At 37.6% G+C, this 19,006-nt stretch overlaps 1 long non-coding RNA gene across 1 annotated transcript; it reads right to left on the bottom strand.

The window, feature by feature from the left end:
* Window positions 1-2,590: 2,590 nt before the first annotated feature.
* LOC116524542 lies at window positions 2,591-17,858 on the bottom strand. Its single transcript, XR_004257382.1, has 3 exons — window positions 17,843-17,858; window positions 14,491-14,497; window positions 2,591-2,727 (listed from the first exon to the last, which is right to left on the bottom strand). It is a non-coding gene; the product is annotated as an uncharacterized LOC116524542 (long non-coding RNA).
* Window positions 17,859-19,006: the final 1,148 nt, after the last annotated feature.

The raw sequence follows: 19,006 nt of genomic DNA, 5'->3' as shown, positions 1-19,006 counted from the left end.
TGGTTGGTAAGCTAATAATTGCTGCCTGAACTGCAGCCTTATATTTGTATATTCAGGGTTTCGACTTCTCCCTGGTTTAGTCTTGGGATGGTGCAAGTGTCCAGGAATTTATCCATTTCTTCCAGGTTTACTGGTTTATGTGCATAGAGTTGTTTGTAGTAACCTCTGATGGTAGTTTGTATTTCTGTGGAATTGATGGTGATATCCCCTTTATCATACTTTATTGCATCTTTTTGATTCTTCTCTGTCTTTTTTAAAATTAATTTGGATAGCAGTCTGTCTATTTTGTTGATCTTTTCAAAAAACCAGCTCCTGGATTTGTTGATTTTTTGAAGGTTTTTTTTTGTATCCCTGTTTCCTTCATTGCTTATCTGATCTTAGTTATTTCTTGTCTTCTGCTAGCTTTTGATTTTTTTTTTTTTATCTTGCTCCTCTAGCTCTTTCAATTTTGATGATAGGGTGTCAATTTTAGATGTTTCTTTGCTTCTTATGTGGTCATTTAGTGCTATAAATTTCCCTCTAGACACTGCTTTAAATGTGTCCCAGAGATTCTGGTGCATTGTGTCTTCATTCTTGTTGGTTTTGAAGAACCTATTTATTTCTGCCTTCATTTCATTGTTTATCCAGTTTACATTCAGGAGCCAGTTGTTCAGTTTCCATGAAGTTGTGCGATTCTGAGTTAGTTTCTTAATCCTGAGTTCTGTTTGTTTGCACTGTAGTCTGAGAGACTGTTTGTTATGATTTCCATTCTTTTGCAATTGCTGAGGAGTGATTTACTTCCAATTATGTGGTTGATTTTAGGGTAAATGTGATGTGGTGCTGAGAAGAATATATATTCTGTGGATTTGGGGTGGAAAGTTCTGTAGATGTCTATTAGGTCTGCTTGGTCCAGATCTGAGTTCAAGTCCTGTATATACTTTTTAATTTTCTGTCTCGTTGATCTGTCGAATATAGACAATGGAGTGTTAAAGTCTCCCATTATTATTGTGTGGGAGTCTAAGTCTCTTTGTAGGTCGTTAAGAACTTGCTTTATGTGTCTGGGTGCTCCTCTATTGGGTGCATATATATGTAGTATCTTTAGCTTTTCTTGTTGCATTGATCCTTTTACCATTATATAATGCCCTTGTCTCTTTTGATATTTGTTGGTTTAAAGTGTATTTTATCAGAGACTAGGATTGCAACTCCTGCTTTTTTTGTTGTTGTTGTTCTCCATTTGCTTGGTAAATCTTCCTCCATCCCTTTACTTTTAGCCTAAATGTGTCCTTGCATGTGAGATGGGATTCCTAAATACAGCACACAGATGGTTCTTGACTTTTTATCCAGTTTGCCAGTTTGTTTTTTGATTGGGGCATTTAGCCCATTTACATTTAAGGTTAATATTGTTATGTTTGAATTTGTTCCTTTCCATTTTTAGTGCTTCTTTCAGGATCTCTTGTAAGACAGACCTGATGGTGATGAAATATCTCAGCAATGGGTTGTCCATAAAGGATTTTATTTCTCCATGTTTATGAAGCTTAGTTTGGCTGGATATGAAATTCTAGGTTGAAAGTTATTTTCTTAAAGATGTTGAATATTTGCCAAAACTATTCTGGCTTATAGGGTTTCTGTCGAGAGATCTGCTGTAAATCTGATGGGCTTCCCTTTGTGGGTTACCTGACCTTTCTTTCTGGCTGCCGTTAGCATTTTTTCCTTTATTTCAACCCTGGTGAATCTGACGTTTATGTGACTTGGGGTTGCATCTCCTGAAAAGCGTTTCCTAACTTGGATTCATTCTCTCCATCACATTCAGATACACCTATCAAATGTAGATTTGGTCCTTTCACATAATCTCATATGTCTTGGAGGCTTTGTTCATTTTTTTTTTACTCTTTTTCTCTCATCTTGCATTCTCATTTTATTTCATTGACATGATCTTCAATCTCTGATATCCTTTCTTCTGCTTGGTCAATTCGGCTATTGAAACTTGTGTAGGCTTCGCAAAGCACTCATGTTGTGTTTTTCAGCACCATCAAGTCATTTATAACCTTCTCTAAGCTGTTTATTCTAGTTATCATTTTGTGTAATCTTCATTCAATGTTCTTAGTTTCTTTGCATTGGGTTAGTACATGTTCTTTTAGCTCAGAGAAGTTTGTTATTACCCTCCTTCTGAAGTCTGTTTCTGTCAATTCGTCAGACTCATTATCCATCCAACTTTGTTCCCTTGCTAGTGAGGAGTTGTGATCTCTTGGAGGAGGAGAGGCATTCTGGCTTTTGGTGTTTTCATCCTTTTTGCACTGGTTTCTTCCCATCTTTGTGGATTTATCTACCTGTGGTCTTTGTCGTTGGTGACTTTCAGATGTGGTCTCTGAATGAACCTCCTTTTTGTTGATGTTGAAGCTATTCTTTCCATTTTTTAGTTTTCCTTCTAACAGTCAGGCCCCTTTGCTGCAGGACTGCTGGAGGTCCACTCCAGACCCTGTTTGCCTGGAGATCACCCACAGAGGCTGCAGAACAGTAAAGGTTGCTGCTGGTTTCTTCTTCTGTTATCTTTGTGCCAGAAGGGTACCTGCCAGATGTCAGCCTGAGCTGTGTTTCATCAGGTGTCTCTTTGGATATACAGGGGTCGGGAATCTGCTTTAGGAGATAGTCTGTCTCTTATAGGAGCTCAAGTGCTGTGCTGAGAGCTCAGTTCTTCCATTCAGGGCTGCTAGGCAGGTGAGTTTAAATTTGCTGCAGTGGAACTCATAACTGCTTCTTATCACAGGTGCTCTGACCTGAGAAGGTGGGGCTTTATTTATAAGTTCCTGATGTTCTGCTACCTTTTTTAAGAGATTCGCTGCCCAAAAAGGAGGTAGTCTAGTCACAACCTGCCAGCAGGGGCATTGCTGAGCCGCCGTAGGCTCTGCCCAGCTGCTGTGTAAACTTCCTTATGGTTTTGTTTACAGAGGTTACTGTTGCCTCGGTAATGGCGGTCTGCTTCAGTAATGGTGGACTGCTTCAGTAATGGTGAACTGCCTCAGTAATGGTGGATTGCCTCGGTAATTGTGGAGTGCCTTGGTATTGGCGCACTTCCCTGGTAATGGCAGACTGTCTCAGTAATGGTGGACTGCCTCAGTAGTTGTGGACTGCCTTGGTAATGGTGTACACCCTTCCCCACACTGAGCCAGACTATCCAGGGTCCAGATGTGCTTGCTGCGAAACTCTCAATCCAGAGCATTTCAGATTGCTGGTCTTTGTGGGGGATCACCTGGCTCACTGTTTCAGCCCTCTCTTTTTCAGTTTAATGGGTGGCCCTGTCTCCCAGGCTTTCCAGGTGCTAGTTGAATCGGCTGCCAAGATTTGTGTGAGTTTTTGCGCAGGAACCCGTGGCACCAGCTCAAACAGCCTTGCTGGAAACTCGTGGCACTTTTTGGCCTGGGAATCCCCTGGTCTACAGGCAGTAAAAACTCATTTGAAAATGCGGTGATCACTTACCCTCTGTATTGTTCTCGCTGGGAACTGCATCCCAGAGCTGTTCCTATTTGGCCGTCTTGGATTCTCCCTCTTTTTTTTTTTTTCTTTTTTTGAGATGGAGTCTTGCTCTGTCACCCAGGCTGGAGTGCAATGGGGCAATCTTGGCTAACTGCATCCTCTGCCTTTTAGGTTCAAGCATGTTTCCTGCCTTAGCCTCCCGAGTAGCAGGGACTACAGGTACACACCACCATGCCTAGCTATTTTTTGTATTTTTAATACAGATGGGGTTTCACCATGCTGTCTAGGCTGGTCTTGAACTTCTGACCTCAGGTGATTTGCCTTCCTAGGCCTCCCAAATCATGGGAATTACAGGCATGAGCCACAACACCCAGCTTAAATCTATGTTTTCTGAAATTAGAATAGCATGCCTGCTTTTTCCTGTTTTCCATTTGCTTGGTAAATATTTTTTCATCACTTTACTTTGATACTAGGTGTGTCATTGAGTGTGAAATAGGTTTCACATGTTGTATAGGTTGGTCTTGAACTTCTGACCTCAGGTGATTTGCCTGCCTAGGCCTCCCAAAGCATGGGAATTACAGGCATGAGCCACAATACCCAGCTTAAATCTGTGTTTTCTGAAATTAGAATAGCACGCCTGCTTTTTCCTGTTTTCCATTTGCTTAGTAAAAATTGTTTCATCATTTTACTTTGATACTAGGTATGTCATTGAATGTGAAATGGGTTTCCTGAAGATGGCATACCATTTCATTAATCAAATTGCTACTCTGTACCTTTTAATTGTGTAGTCCATTTACATTCAAAGTTAGCATTGATAAGTGTGGATTTCTCCTGTCATTATGTTGTCAGGTGGTTTTTATGCAGACTTGTTTGTATGGGTGCTTTGTGGTGTCACTTGTCTATGTAATTAAGTGTGATTTTGTAGTGGCCAGAAATGGCCGTTCTTTTCCATATTTAGCACTCCCTACAGGACCTTTTTGCAGGGCAGGTCTAGTGGTAACAAATATCCTCAGCATTTGTTTGCCTGAAAAGGATTTTATTTATTCTTCACTTATGATGCTTAGTTTGGCTGGATATGAAATTCTCAGTTGAAATGTTTTTTCTTTAAGAATGCTAAGAACAGGTCCCTAGTATCTTCTGGCTTTTAGAGTTTCTGCTGACAGGTCTGCTGTTAGTCTGATGGTTCTCCTTAAGCATGTTACCTGCCCCTTCTCTCTAGCTTCATGTAACATTTTTTCTTTCATTTTGACCTTAGAAAATCTGATGACTGTGTGTCTTTGGGATGGTTTTCCTGTGCAGTATTTCAAGAGGGCTCTGGACATTTCCTGAATTTGAAGGCTGGCCTTTCTAGAGAGGTTGGCAAAATGTTTATGGATGATATTCTAAAATGTTTTCCAAGTTGCTTGATTTCTTTCCTTCTCTTTTAGGAAGTCCAGTGAGTTGTAGATTTTGCTTCTTTACATAATCCCATATTTCTCAGAGGTTTTGCTTATTATTCTTTATTGTTTTTTCTTCATTTTTGTGTGACTGAGTTATTTCAGAGAGTCAGTCTTAAGCTCTGACATTCTTTTCTCAGCTTGGTTGAATCTTTTGTTAATTGAAATTCCATTTAAAATTCTTCTACTGTATTTTTCAGCTCTATAAGATAAGTTTGATTCTTCTTACAATGGCTATTTTATCTATCACTTCCTGTATTGTTTTATTATAATCCTTAGATTTCTTGGAATGGGTTTTGACTATCTCCTGTATGTTGATGATCTTCATTACTATATACATTCTGAATCCTATTTCTGGCATTTTAGCCATTTCAGCCTGGTTAAGAACCATTGCTGAGGAACTAGTGTGATGATTTGGAGGTAAGAAGACACCCTGGCTTTTTGAATTTTTGAATTGTCATAGTTCTTGCACTAATTCTTTCTTATTTGTGTGCCTGATTCCTTCACTATCTGAAGTTACTATTCTTTGGAACTTTGGATGGAGTCTTTGGATGGATTTTTTTCTTCTTTGATGCCCTTTAGGGTATAATTATGTTATAAGGTGTGTTTAATTAACTGGCTTTGATTCTATTTCACTCCTAGGTCTTGGAGGAGCCCTCTCTGATTACTGTGTCTGTGCCCATTTGGTGGTGTTGTTATTGTTGTTGTTTTGGGGTGTTTTGGTTCATAGGGCACCCTCAGGTAGTTGCCTCTGTTTGCAGACAAGCTGAATCCTTCTCAGACTGGCTATCCATGTGTTTCGTGAAGAAACACAGATCTGTGCCTATCCACAGAGTTCAGGGAGAAGTGGGACCACTGGATTGGAAGCTCTAGTGGGTGTGACTCATCTGGCTACAAGAGGCTGGTGTGGGTAGAGATTCACATCCAGCCATCCAGGTGTTTGCATGGCCACAAGAGGCTGTGCCCTTCAGCAAATTCAAACAGAAGTAGGACTGCTGGGGTAGAAGCTCTAACAGGTATGGCTTGCCCAGCTGCCAGCAGTGGGGGTGGCTGGGGATGCTTACCTTGCCTTCTAGGTGTTTCTTTGGGCAACAGGAAGCTGCATCCTCTAGCTGAGTTTACACAGAAGCAGGACTGCTGAGCTAGAAGGTCTCATGTGTCAGTAACAGGAGTAGATGGTGTCACACTCTCTGATATCCAGGTGTTTCCTGGGACAACAGGAGACTGTGTCTGCAGGCTAACTTTTCACAGAAGTGGGGACCACTCTACCCAAAGCTTTAACATTGATTTCCCACCTGACTACCAGTGGCATTGACAGGTGGGATTGTGAACTCTGCCATCCCAATGTTTCTCACAACAACAGGATACTGTGCCCTCCAGCTGAGTTTACATAAAAGCAGCTAGCTTGGCTGAAAGCTCTAGCAAGTGTTGCCCACCTGGCTACCAGTGGTGAGAGTGGGTGGAGTGGCCAGCCAGGTTCAGGCCAAGTGGGACCACTGGTCCAGAAGCTGGCGCTGAGCCTAGACTGGCAAGAGGGTGTGGCGTGATCTTACTACTCCTAGGTACCACAAATGCAGCCTCTATTTGGTCTATGGCACTGGTCTGCTCTGGGGCATAGATACTACAGGAATAGGCACAAACATTGACATTTGTACTAACTTTGACAGTGTGCATTCATTGAATGACAAATGTTTCTAATAAATAGAGTATAGGTTGGTTACTTGTTCATTGTGGGGTTAAAGTAGACATGACAATATTGAAATGTAGGAGATAGAAAAGAACTTTGAGAATATGTATTACAAAGGATATGAACTTAATTATATACTTCAAGGCAATTAATTCATCATTAATTTTTCAGCTGAGATGTATTTGGGAGATATTTAGGAGATGAAATCTAAATAACTTGTTGAAATGTTGAAATGAGAGGTTAAATTAATGAAAGAAGTCTTAGAAGATTCTCAAGGTTTTAGTCTGAGTATTAGAAATCTTATATTGCCATTACTGAGAAGAGAACAGGCAGAGGATTCAGTTTATGGGAGCAGAATTTTAAAGAGATATTTAATCCCTTTCAATGATATAATCCATATGTTCAATGACATTTCTGAATTTTAAAATTATCATTTGATTAAGTACTATTAAGAATTTAGTAACTGAAATTTCTAGGAAATTATAAACAGAGCATTGGTGTTCAATTTAACTCCTTCAAAGTCAAAATTGTATTTTTGCTTTACAATTCTATTATCATGAAAATAATGTTATGTATATCAAATAATTATAATAGTGTAGAAAAATATATTTGAAACTAAAATTTAATCTCAAATTAATGTACAAATATGCTATGCAAATTTTTAATATATGGAAAATAATCTTCAGAAAAATTTCAAAGTCATAAAAGCAATTCGCTATTCACTTTATTGTATATGGGTATTTCTCAATGTTTATCTATGTTTCAACTTTCAACAAAGTGACTACCAGTAATTCCTACTGTTGTCAGATTCAAAATAGTTATTCCTTTTGGTATATTGTGTATACTAAGCTCATTCCCCTCTGGCTTTTAACTTTATTTCTTTTGTCCCTGGGGCAATAGTTTCTCTAGTTTCTGCTACTTCAGCTGAAAGAATCATTTTTCTCTTGTCAGGCTTTTGTGACTCTGCCAAATAACATAAACTTTTAGGATTTTTGTGTATAAAGAACAGATCAAGATATAAACTGTGGTTAATCAAGTAATTAGATAAGGAATTGTACTTATAATAACATATGGTGGGCTGGGCGCTGTGGCTCATGCCTGTAATCCCAGTACTTTCAGAAGCTAAGTCAGGTGGATCACAAAGTCAAGAGTTCAAGACTAGTCTGTCCAGCATCGTGAAACCCCATCTCTACTAAAAATACAAAAATTAGCCAGGTGTGTTTGTGGGTGCCTGTAGACCCAGCTACGCAGGAGGCTAAGGCAGGAGAATCACTTAAACCTGGGAGGCAGAGGTTGCAGTGAGCCCAGATTGTGCCACTTACTCCAGCCTGGGCAAGACAGTAAGACTCCATCTCAAAAAAAAAAAAAATACCATATGGTAAGGAGACATGGTAAGTGGACTGTGACTCAATGAATGTACCTACTATTTTGGATTATACTTAATTACTTTATGGCAATGTTTTTATTTTAATCTCAATCTATAGAGTGATTTCTGTATCTTAGGAGAAACGTAATATTTACATTTTTAGAAATTAAAAGTGAATTTTTCATTTTTAGGATTCTTGTTCTGTGTTGCCATATGTCACTCTTTTTCTCTGACTTTATTTTTCAGTATTGCTTTCACCAGTTTATCAGAACACTCTTCCTTTTCCATGTTACATCATCATGATTTTCTGATTTATTCTACAAGGGATATATAAACCTCAAAACATTGGCCACTTAACCCTTCAGCCCTAACGATAGTATTAAACACACACCCCCAAAAGAATTAGACAAAGGGAAAGGTGAAGAAAATCGAGGGGAAAAAAACAAGAACATTTTTCAAAAGAAAAATAAAGAAGAAATGAAAAAAAGAAAGGATGGGAAAGGAAAGAAGGGAGGAGAGTCTATGAAGAAGCACATTCAGAGACTGAATCAAGAAAAATAATAACCACCAGCAATTGACTCAGGGGTCAATTTTTGTGATCTCTGTATAGCAAATTAACCACTCCTGAAATATATGAAAGAAGCAATGATAGTAAGAAAAACACTGAAGAATGTCATTTTCTTTTTTTAAAATCTTTTAAGTTCTTAGTATTACAGAAAAAGTCCTAAATTTTGAGTCACAAGCTTACTATTGATGACAGATAGTTCTATCTAGAGATGTAAAAAATAAATCAGGAGATTTAGAAAAATGCTCCCTAGATCTAAAATAAGGAGATTGTGACATTATCATAATCATAATAGCATTGTTTTCATATATTTGGGGTAGGTTTGAACAGATGGCTCTGCTGTGCCTAACACTGAAATCCACAAAACAGTCTTCCAAAATGTCCTTACCATCATCAACACTTTGCCCTTACTTCTTCTGTATTCTCTCAACCACACAGCCAAGGGAAGGCTCTGCCCCAATTTCAAGGAAAGAGCCCAGACTGGTATTGGTCATGACCAGTGTGTACAAACCCTTGAACCTCCATACCCTGACAGCAGCCCCCTACCCAATAGGTTTGTCATGATGGATTCTTGAGAACAACTGCACCTACCATGTCTCACAGCTCCATTATCCTTGGTCACCACTCAAGATGTGAGCCCTAATACTCTCATCCTGATACTAATGTCCAATTTTCTCTTCCTTTTGAATTCTTTTTAATATACCTTCTAGGAATCCCCATTTTTCAACTTAAAAAGCCAAAACAAAAATCTCTCTTTTGTGATTAATATTTCCTCAAAACCCTGAGAGATGGAAACTAATTTCCCCTTACTAGAGTGATCAAGATTAATGTTCTTCCATCTGCCAACTGCTACATACAAAGAATTCTGCATGTACCCTCATGATTAAATTTCCCACTTTGAAGAGTATGCCCCATTCTATCTCTCTTTCTGACCGTAGTTTACTGACCTGGTTCCTATCCCTTGTACTGTGAAAATGTGTCATCTTGTTTATGGTGTGTAGTTCTTTCTACTCCAAACCTGTCTACCATTGTAGATATTTTCATTGGGCATGGAGGTTAGCTAAACAATGGTACAAAAGTCATCATTAGATCTTCAACTTTGCCTTATAGACCCACTCTCACATCAATCCCCTCACTCATCTTAACTATTCCACCACAAAATCCATACTTTAAATCACCCAAACTGCGACCACAAACTCTGAACTTTCAGTCCCTTTACTCATTCTCTTACTACCTGTTTCTGGACTTTACAAGAACCCCTTACCCTCTTTAACATTTTCCCCATCAAAATTCTCCTGTTTTTTTCTTTCCTTTACTGTCCAGTGAGATTCTTCAATCCATTACTTGAACTATTCTCTTGACAGTATTCATTGTTTCATTTTCTTTTGCCTACACTTCCTGTAAAATTCTACTTGTTGACCTTTTCTGTCTGAATCAAGGCTGCTGAGTACTCCTGGAAAAATTTTGACCAACACCATATTATCCAACTTGAACTAAGCAATCAATGCAGAGAAACACTCTTCCCAAATGTTTATTTCTGCATATCTTTTATTTCAAACCTTTATCATTAGCTTTTCCTCTTCCTACAAAGAGAATATAAAAGCATGTGGTTTCCTAATATGACCTATAAATTTAACTGGATAAACATGTATGTTTCCACATATTTATCATTTCTACTGCTTCTCTTTTCTTCCTGTATATCTTGGTTTCCATATGTTGACATTTCCCTTCATCCTGCAGATCATCATTATCATTTCTTGAAGTGCAAGTCCCTTCAAAACTAATATAATTTTTTCTTATCTAAAATTTTTGTTATTTGGACTTCAGGTCTTGAAAAACATTTTTAGTTACCAAATTCTTGGTTGATAGAGATTATTTATTTATTTTCAAATTTATTTAGGTACTTTAAAAATGTACTTTGATTGTAGTGGGATTCAGGACATGCTACCCCCAACCATGGGAAATTTTAGAAGCAGGAAGTTTACTCTCACTTTTCTCCCGCCCTTCTACCATGAAGCTGGTCATTAAGACTCTCATTGCAGAGGTAGCCCCCTCTATGCAGAGGAAGGGACTGTCTTTATTTCAGAAGACACAGAGACACAGAGAAGAATATGAACAAATAGGCATTGCTAAGTTTTCCCCAGTTAATTACTATTAGTTTATACTCCCTTTGTTCAACTATACTTCTCCACAACTATCCATTTCTTTATAAAATGTAGCGTAAAATACAGATTTTTCTGTTTCTTTAGGTCTTCATTTCCTTATAAAGTTTCTCTCGTCAAGTAAATTTATATTAAATAAATGTGTAATATTTGTTCTTGTTAATTTTTTTTGTTGTTGTTATAAGGATCTCAGCTGTAAACCTAATAATAAGGGAGAAACAAAATTTTTCCTCCTCTACGTTTGTCATCATTCCCTTATTGCTTCTGATGAGAAGTCAGCCATTGTGTCTATTGCTTCTTTAACATTTAATATGCATTTTATGTTTTTCTATCTGCATCAAAGATTTTTATTCTCTTGGCTTTTCTGCAATATTACCATTTTCTGCAATGAAATATACTTGGTACTATATTTCATATGTTGCAAAGAATTTAGGTTTATTTATCATCCTCTGAAGAGTATTAATATCTCTTCAAACAGATGGTTAATTTCACAAGACTCAAATTCCAATCTTGTTTCTCCTGTCATTCTTTCAGGCCTCCCACATTTGATTATAATAGAGTTCTTGGCATCTTGACCACACATGTGCTGTTCTGGGGCTTGCCAAGGATTTGGGTAAAGTTAGAATACAGATTTTTGTGGGATATCTCTTGTGGGTCGCTTTCTCTCTATCCCCATCCTTCCCTCTGCCCTACCAAACACCACATTCCATACACTGTGGTTGTGCACTTCATCTTCTTATTCATAAAGCTGTGGGTCTCTTTTTATATTACAGCAGCTATACAGCCAGTGGATTCACAGTGACTATAGTGGCAAGCCACATAAACATTAATTTCACTCTGCACAGTTCTATTCTTTCAAGAGTCAACTATTCTCTACTTTTGGCCTGCTTTTGGTTTCTCTAGTGCTTTCGAATAGTTGCTTTGAAAAATATTTTTTCAGATTTAATGATTGCTATCTGCAGTAGATTTACTTTGACTGAGGCTATTCTACCCTTTCCAGAAGCAAAATTTTGGCATTAAGTGTTAGTTCTATTGTCTGTATGTTCCTTATTTCATTGTTTACACTACAGAGAGCATCTTCTTCATACCTTTGCTTTGTGTCTCTGCATTTTTCTGCTTTGTAGAGATCCAAGACAAGTCCTAGAGTTGTAGTTTCTTTAATCTCCTGTTTTATCTTACTGAATTCCATATAAACCCATCAAAATTGTAACATTTCTAATATAAACAGATGTAATCTAACCTATCCTTTATTATCAGCAGGGAAAGAGGAATTTCAAGGTGCTCTTAAAGGAAAGATAAAGTTTTTCCATAATCAGCAACAGAACGGATGTTAACTTAGTAAATATTAAAAATGCTGACAATATATATTTGAAACATGTCAACATATTTCACCAGGTAAATACCTGGGATATTTAAATGGATTCACCATATTTCTTCAGAGAAATAAAGCATTAGAGATTTTTTGGCTGATTCAAGTGAAGTAATGCTTACAACTAATTTATCAAAACCAGTTACAGATTTTTGTGATTTTTTTCTTTACTCCCAATGATTCACTTGACTAGCAAAAACTAAAACAAATAAAACAAAATCTCAGCCCTTTTTTAATTGAGACACAGGCTGATTTTCTGTCCAGAATGAGAACGAATTATATACTTTTCCTCTCAGCTACATGGATGATCCATAATCTATTTCCATAATGTTTGAATTTGTTTTCGGAGTGCACCTATTGCTGGTTTTGATTTCCTACCTTTAATTATTATCTTTCAAGGCAACATGTTCCAGACTTTCTATTTATTTATTTTAAAATGATGTTTGTCCCTCCTCACTGTTCTTTGGATGATACTAGTTTCCTATTCAAACTAAGAGTTGGAGTATAGATTGAAGTTTATTACTTTTGCTCAGTTTGCCTACAAATTATCATCTAATTTGGCTCCCCAGGTTTAAGATTATTTCATACATTTGTTGTCTGCATTTTGGTCAATTTAAACATAACCTTCTTTAGTTAAGTATCAAAGATTTTCAACATAAACATGAATTATTGGGACTATACCTATCCCAATCTTGGTCTTAATGTTAAATGAACAACTTTTAAAATCCACCACCAAAACTACCATTTCCATTTCCTAAGTTCTTATCCATATTCTGTGGGCATTTCAAATCACAAATAGATGTAGAGATGTGCTGAGAAAGGTTGAAGTACAGATCACGCAGGTACTTAAAGCAGTGCCCTTAGAAGCCAATGCCTTTGGAGTATAACTTTCTTTCCTTATATACTTCACAACTCTGAATTCAGGGTAATATGATAGATGAAAATGAAATGTATTGTAGTCCTCTTTTGAGGAGCATATTTGCTCTGTTTTAAGCATCAACTTTCAAACTGAACAAAACTTTTTTAAAATTCATCTTCTTTTGTCTTATAGGTGTTAAAACAATCCCCCATGTGCTAGCACTATAAAGAAGCCTAGTATTATGTTTTTTTTTCAAGAATTATAATGATATATTTGGAAGAACTATAACTTGAATGATAAGCTTAAAATACTAGATGTATTTGTGTTCAAATATCCTCTCCCAGAAACAAAAGTCGTACCCAGAATAGAGAGCAAAATAAGGCATTTAAAATGTCATATTATACACAGACATCACAGACATATGCAGTTCTGGTATTCAACTATAAAACAGAAACCAGATTATCCAAATGTATGTTGTTTTCTCAATAAGAAACGTCTTACTCAAGTATCAGCCTACTGCTTCAAAAAGTCAATCAAAACTAAACTACAAGGAAAGTAGAAATTTAAATGCCAAATGAAGAGTTTAAAATTTAACATGAGATATGTAGGAAGAATGTTGGAATGAGAAAAGAAAAGTAAAATTTTACTTGGAAGTGGAAGATTTCCTAAGCTATCCTTTGTACTTCCACATTTCACATTAGATATATTCCATAAAATTTATGTCTGAGTGAGAACATTCTAACAGATCATGATATTGATTTAAAGCCATACTTTATTTCTAACAGAAATACATGTATGACAAGAATGATAGCTGCAAGGAAAATTTATGATGGTGCATTAGTCCGTTTTCACGCTACTGGTAAAGACATACACGAGACCGGGCAAATTACAAAAGAAACAGGTTTATTCGACTTACAGTTCCATGTGGCTGAGGAAGCCTCACAATCATGGTGGAAGGGGAAAGGCACATCTCACATGGTGGTGGCAAGAGAGAGAATGAGAGCAAAGTGAAATGGGTTTTCACTTATCAAATAATCAGATCTCTTGAGACTTATTCACCACCATGAGAATAGTATGGGGGAAAGTGCCCCCATGATTCAATTATCTCCCACTGGGTCCCTCTCACAACACATGGGATTTATGGGGGTACAATTCAAGTGGTTTGGGTGGGGACACAGAGCCAAATTATATCATTCTGCCCCTGACCGCTCTCAAATCTCATGTCCTCACATTTCAAAACCATTCATGCTTTTCCAAGAGTCTCCCAATGTCTCTCAAAACTCTACATTCCAAAGTCTTATCTGAAGCAAGGCAAGTCCCTTCTACCTATGAGCCTTTAGAATCAAAAGAAAATTATTTCTTAGACACCATGGGGGTACAGGCATTCAGTAAATACAGCCATTCCAACTTGGAGGAATTGGTGGAAACAAAGGGGCTACAGGTCCCATGTAAGTCCAAAATCCAGCAGGGCAGTGAAAGTTTAAAGTTCCCAAATGATCTCTTCTGACCCCATGTCTCATAATCCAGGTAATGCTGATGCAAGAGGTGGGTTCCCGCTGTCTTGGGCAGCTCTGGCCTTGTGGCTTTGCAGAGTACAGCCTCCCTCCTGGCTGCATTCAGGGGCTGGTGTTAGACTGTCTGTGGCTTTTCCAGGTGAACAGTGCAAGCTGTTGGTAGACCCTCATCTACCATTCTGGGGTCTGGAGGACAGTGGCCCTCTTCTCACGGCTCCACTAAGTGGTGCCCCAGTGGAGACTATGTGTTGGGGCTTCCACCCCAAATTTGCCTACCTCACTGCCTTAGCAGAGGTTCTCCATGAGGGCCCTGCTCCTGCAGCAAACTTTTGCCTGGGCATCCAAGTGTTTTCATACATCTTCTGAAATCTAGGCGGAGATTCCCAAGACTCAGTTCTTGACTTCTGTGCACCCATAAGATCAACACCATGCGGAAGCTACCAAGCCTTGGGCTTCCACCCTCTTTTTCCAGCTTGAGCTATACCTTGGCCCCTTTTAGCCACAACTGTAGTGGCTGGGACACAGGGCACCAAGTCCCTAGACTGTACACGGCAGAGGGACCTGGGCCCAGCCCATGAAACCATTTTTTCCTCTGGGCCTGTGATGAGAGGGACTGCTGCAAGGTATCTCTTACATGACTTGGAGACATTTTTCCCATTGTCTTTGTGATTGACACTTGGCTCCTCCTGACTTATGCAAATTTCTGCAGCCAGCTTGAATTTCTCCTCAGAAAATGGGATTTTCTTTTGTTTCAAATTGTCAGGATGTAAATTTTCTGAACTTTTATGCTCTGTTTCCCTTTTAAAATTGAATGCCTTTAACAGTACCAAAGTCACCTCTTGAATGCTTTACTGCTTAGAAATTTATTCCACCAAATACCCTAAATTATCTCCCTCACGTTCAAAGCTCCACAAATCTCTAGGGAAGGGGCAAAATGCCACCAATCTCTTTGCTAAAACATAACTAGAGTCACCTTTGCTCCAGTTCCCAACAAGTTTCTCATTTCCATATGAGACCACTTCAGCCTGCATGTCCTTGTTCATATCATCAGTATTTTGGTCAATGTCATTCAACAAGTCTCTAGGGAGTTCCAAACTTTTCCACATTTTTCTGTCTTCTTCTGAACCCTTCAAACAGCTCCAGCCTCTGTCTGTTACCCAGTTCTAAAGTCACTTCCACATTTTCAGGTGTCTTTTCAGCAATGCCCCACTCTAGTGGTACCAATTTACTGTATTAGTTCATTTTCACACTGCTGATAAAAACCTATGTGAGCCTGGAAAATTTATAAAAGAAAGAAATTCATTGGACTTACAGTTCCATGTGGCTGGAGAGGCCTCACAATCATTGCGAAAGGTGAAAGGCACATCTCACATGACGGTGGCAAAAGAGAGAATGAGAACCAAGTGAAACAGGCTTCCCTTTACCAGACCATCAGATCTCATGATACTTATTCATAAGAGAAGTATGGGAGAAACGGCCATGAGGGCAGTATGGGAGAAATGGCCCTCATGATTCAATTATCTCCCACCATGTTTCCCACACCACACTTGGGAATTATGGGAGTACAATTCAATTTGAGATTTGGGTTGGGTCACAGAGCCAAACTGTATCAGATGGTTTGGGTAATTTAATGTGCCTTTTTCTTTGAGGCTTGAGGTGCTTAACCCTGGGTCCATACACAATACTAAAATTTAGTTTGAGTGAAGGGTATGCTTTCCTAAGTGAAAGAATTTTTAAAAGAGGATTAGACCTGGAAAATCTACAGTGCCATGAAACACATTCCCAGGCAAATCACTTTTTATAAAGTGGAAGTTGAGAAATTAGAAATTAATTCTTTTTAAATTACCTCCTTGGGTATCCATGAGAAAGTCTTCTGGGAAAGGTAAATTGCTGTCTAATATGAAGAATACAGGTTTAGAAATAAAGGGCAGATCATTTTCTAATGATCACTTATTTCTTGAAAGTGGAAGGGAACTTTTAGAGAAAAACATAAACTGCTGTTTTTTTTCTTTGAAATAGGATAGAGTTTATGTTTCTTCAGATGCTTTGATGTCTACATATTAATCCCATTGCTCATTCTTCATTTGCATCTAAAGACTGAGCTGAAACAAGTGAAAAATACAAGAATGGAATGTCCAGATGATACATCTAGTAACTCTTCATCTAATTTTTTATGCTCCCTTGATGCTGGAACTTAGTAGTATATGTTGTTGTTTTTTCTATCCTTGCTCTCTTTATATGGCATCCTTTCAATTTCTAGTTTTACTTTCCTGCCAGTTCTTGAAATGTTGTCTTGTCTCCAGCCTACTACTTAACAATTCCGTGTTGCCATATTCAACAACAAAATGAGTGTTCTGATCTCTAAACCTTTCAGGGCCTCTACTTTAGAGCAGTCATTCATTTCCAGTTCACTGATAAGGAACATGTTGGCAGAGTCAAACAAATCAATGGAGGAAATCCACAAGCACTCCTTCTTGCATCGCAATTCTGACTTGCCTTTTTACTTAGTGTGTTTTTGCTGATTAGGACTTTACTGAGGTTTATGGACCCCTTTTTTTTTCTACCTTCAAATAGAAATATCTAAGATTCATTATAATTTTGAAAACACAATTTTAGAATGTATCTAAGATAAAAAAAATAATTTTCAAGTAAGAATTATGGCTCACATATTAATAAAATGAACACAGGTCAAATATTTAAGTCATTATTTAAATGAGAGGACTGGAAATAAGTTACACCTGGTTTGAAGGTGAATCCAAAGGAAAGCGATGTATAGATGTGGAATGTTGAATAAATCTGGAAACAGATGCAAAACTCGCTTCTAATGCAGTTGAGGAAGAAACGCAAGTGAATTTCCACAGAATTAGTTTGCCTACCTGTACACAAGAATTATTTTGCATTGATATTAATTATTTACAACTTAGTGTTACCAAATAATTCAAAAGTAAATGAAAGGCACAGAGTCTCTAACAGGGTTAAATAAATTGGAAGGGTGTGTTCTAAAGAATACATAGTTTCCCATATAGGAACACTTTTATTGCAAATGTCCTAAATTTTTTCTTACACAATATGGGGCATATTATTGCCTTTGTACCTTAAATGGTTTTAAAATATTTCTCAAAATGGGACTAGAAATATTCTTGACATTTTTTCAAAACACATCATGATGAAATTAAAGGAGTTTTTCTCTTTTGTGCATAAGTATATTTTGTTAATATTAGGGAATAGATTTATGTATATACATGTATTTATAAAATAAGGTAAATTTGCAAGGTTAACACATGTTCCTGTCACAGTTAATGTATGAAAAATGGTTATATTATTTTTTGAAAAAATCAGGGACACAGTAATTGTGTTACCACAGGGTGTGGTTGTTGGAGATAAGGAAAGCTCTGAGTCTTGAATGTGTTACTTCTGATATGATATTTCTGAACTTTTTTTCCTCATGTGTGGTAAAACATTCATTTTATAGATCAAGCTTAGATTCCTGTACTCTCCACATTGCTATATTAATGATCTTACATTGTTAACAAGTAAAATAAAATAGCTGTTTCAAAGCATAAATCACATCACATCTGATGGAAGTAAGAGATTTTTGAGAAGGTTTTCTTGTTAGCTTTGCAACATTTTATTCATCAGACATCTGTACTGTGTAGGGGCAGAAAGTCTGTGATATCTTTCCTTACCCATCATGAGTCACAGCTGACACTCCTGTAACAAAAGAAAAACACAGCAAATCTACTTAATCATAGTGTTAAAGGACATAAAGCCTTCAGAAATGAAGACCCGAAGACCCAAGGGAAAATTGTCACTTTTGTGCTTAGTTTTGATGAAGACTGGACAGCTGTGTAGAAATGTAATTGGACAAAAAGGAAACAATATAATAGTAACAGACTGAGTGGGAAAACCCAACACCACCTGTGTGTCAAGATTCCTCTTGGCCTTTTTGCACGGCATTCCTTCCTCCCAGGTATAGGGCAGGAGCTCTAAAATGAGGATTTTATTACCAACTACAAAACATGGGTAGGTCAGAAAATTTATTTACGGCAGGTTCTTGACAGAAAGGTGAGAGATGGTTAAAGTAGGAATCCTAGTTGTTATGGCTGGCTATGGGGAAACGGGGTTCTAGTTTCTATGACTCACTTTTGGGAAGAGGAATTCTGGTTTCTATGACTAACTTCAGGGAAGAATGAAAAGCGAGAGGCAGGAGGGCAGGATTAGGTGGGAGACTTTGAATATGAGGCTGCTTCTGAGTCCTTCTAATGTCCTTTAGTTCAATATACTGAGCATTCCAAATCACCTTAATCTGGGGTACCACCATTTTCTGAGCCCCAACAACTTCTATAATGTCAGGTTTTATTCCTTTTGATTCATGAATTAGCGTAGGTAAAATTTCAAGATAGTAACTCCTTTATTACAAGGGTTTTTTTTTTCTTTCCCCCTTATAATGCATTATTACTCTTGTATAACATTATTTTATTGAAATATAGCATGACATCTAAAAACAGTGACCATTTACTTATAAAATGTATTTCCTCTGAATGGGATACACACTATCCACTAAGATTATAACTGACTCATACTTTTAGCAGATGAGA

The sequence above is a fragment of the Sapajus apella genome, unplaced genomic scaffold (assembly GCF_009761245.1).
Source record: "Sapajus apella isolate SASKATOON/1434 unplaced genomic scaffold, GSC_monkey_1.0 scaffold45, whole genome shotgun sequence".
NCBI classification, from domain to species: Eukaryota; Metazoa; Chordata; class Mammalia; order Primates; family Cebidae; genus Sapajus; species Sapajus apella.
Note: the sequence above shows the minus strand (reverse complement) of the source record. Positions and strands in the feature narration are given on the sequence as shown.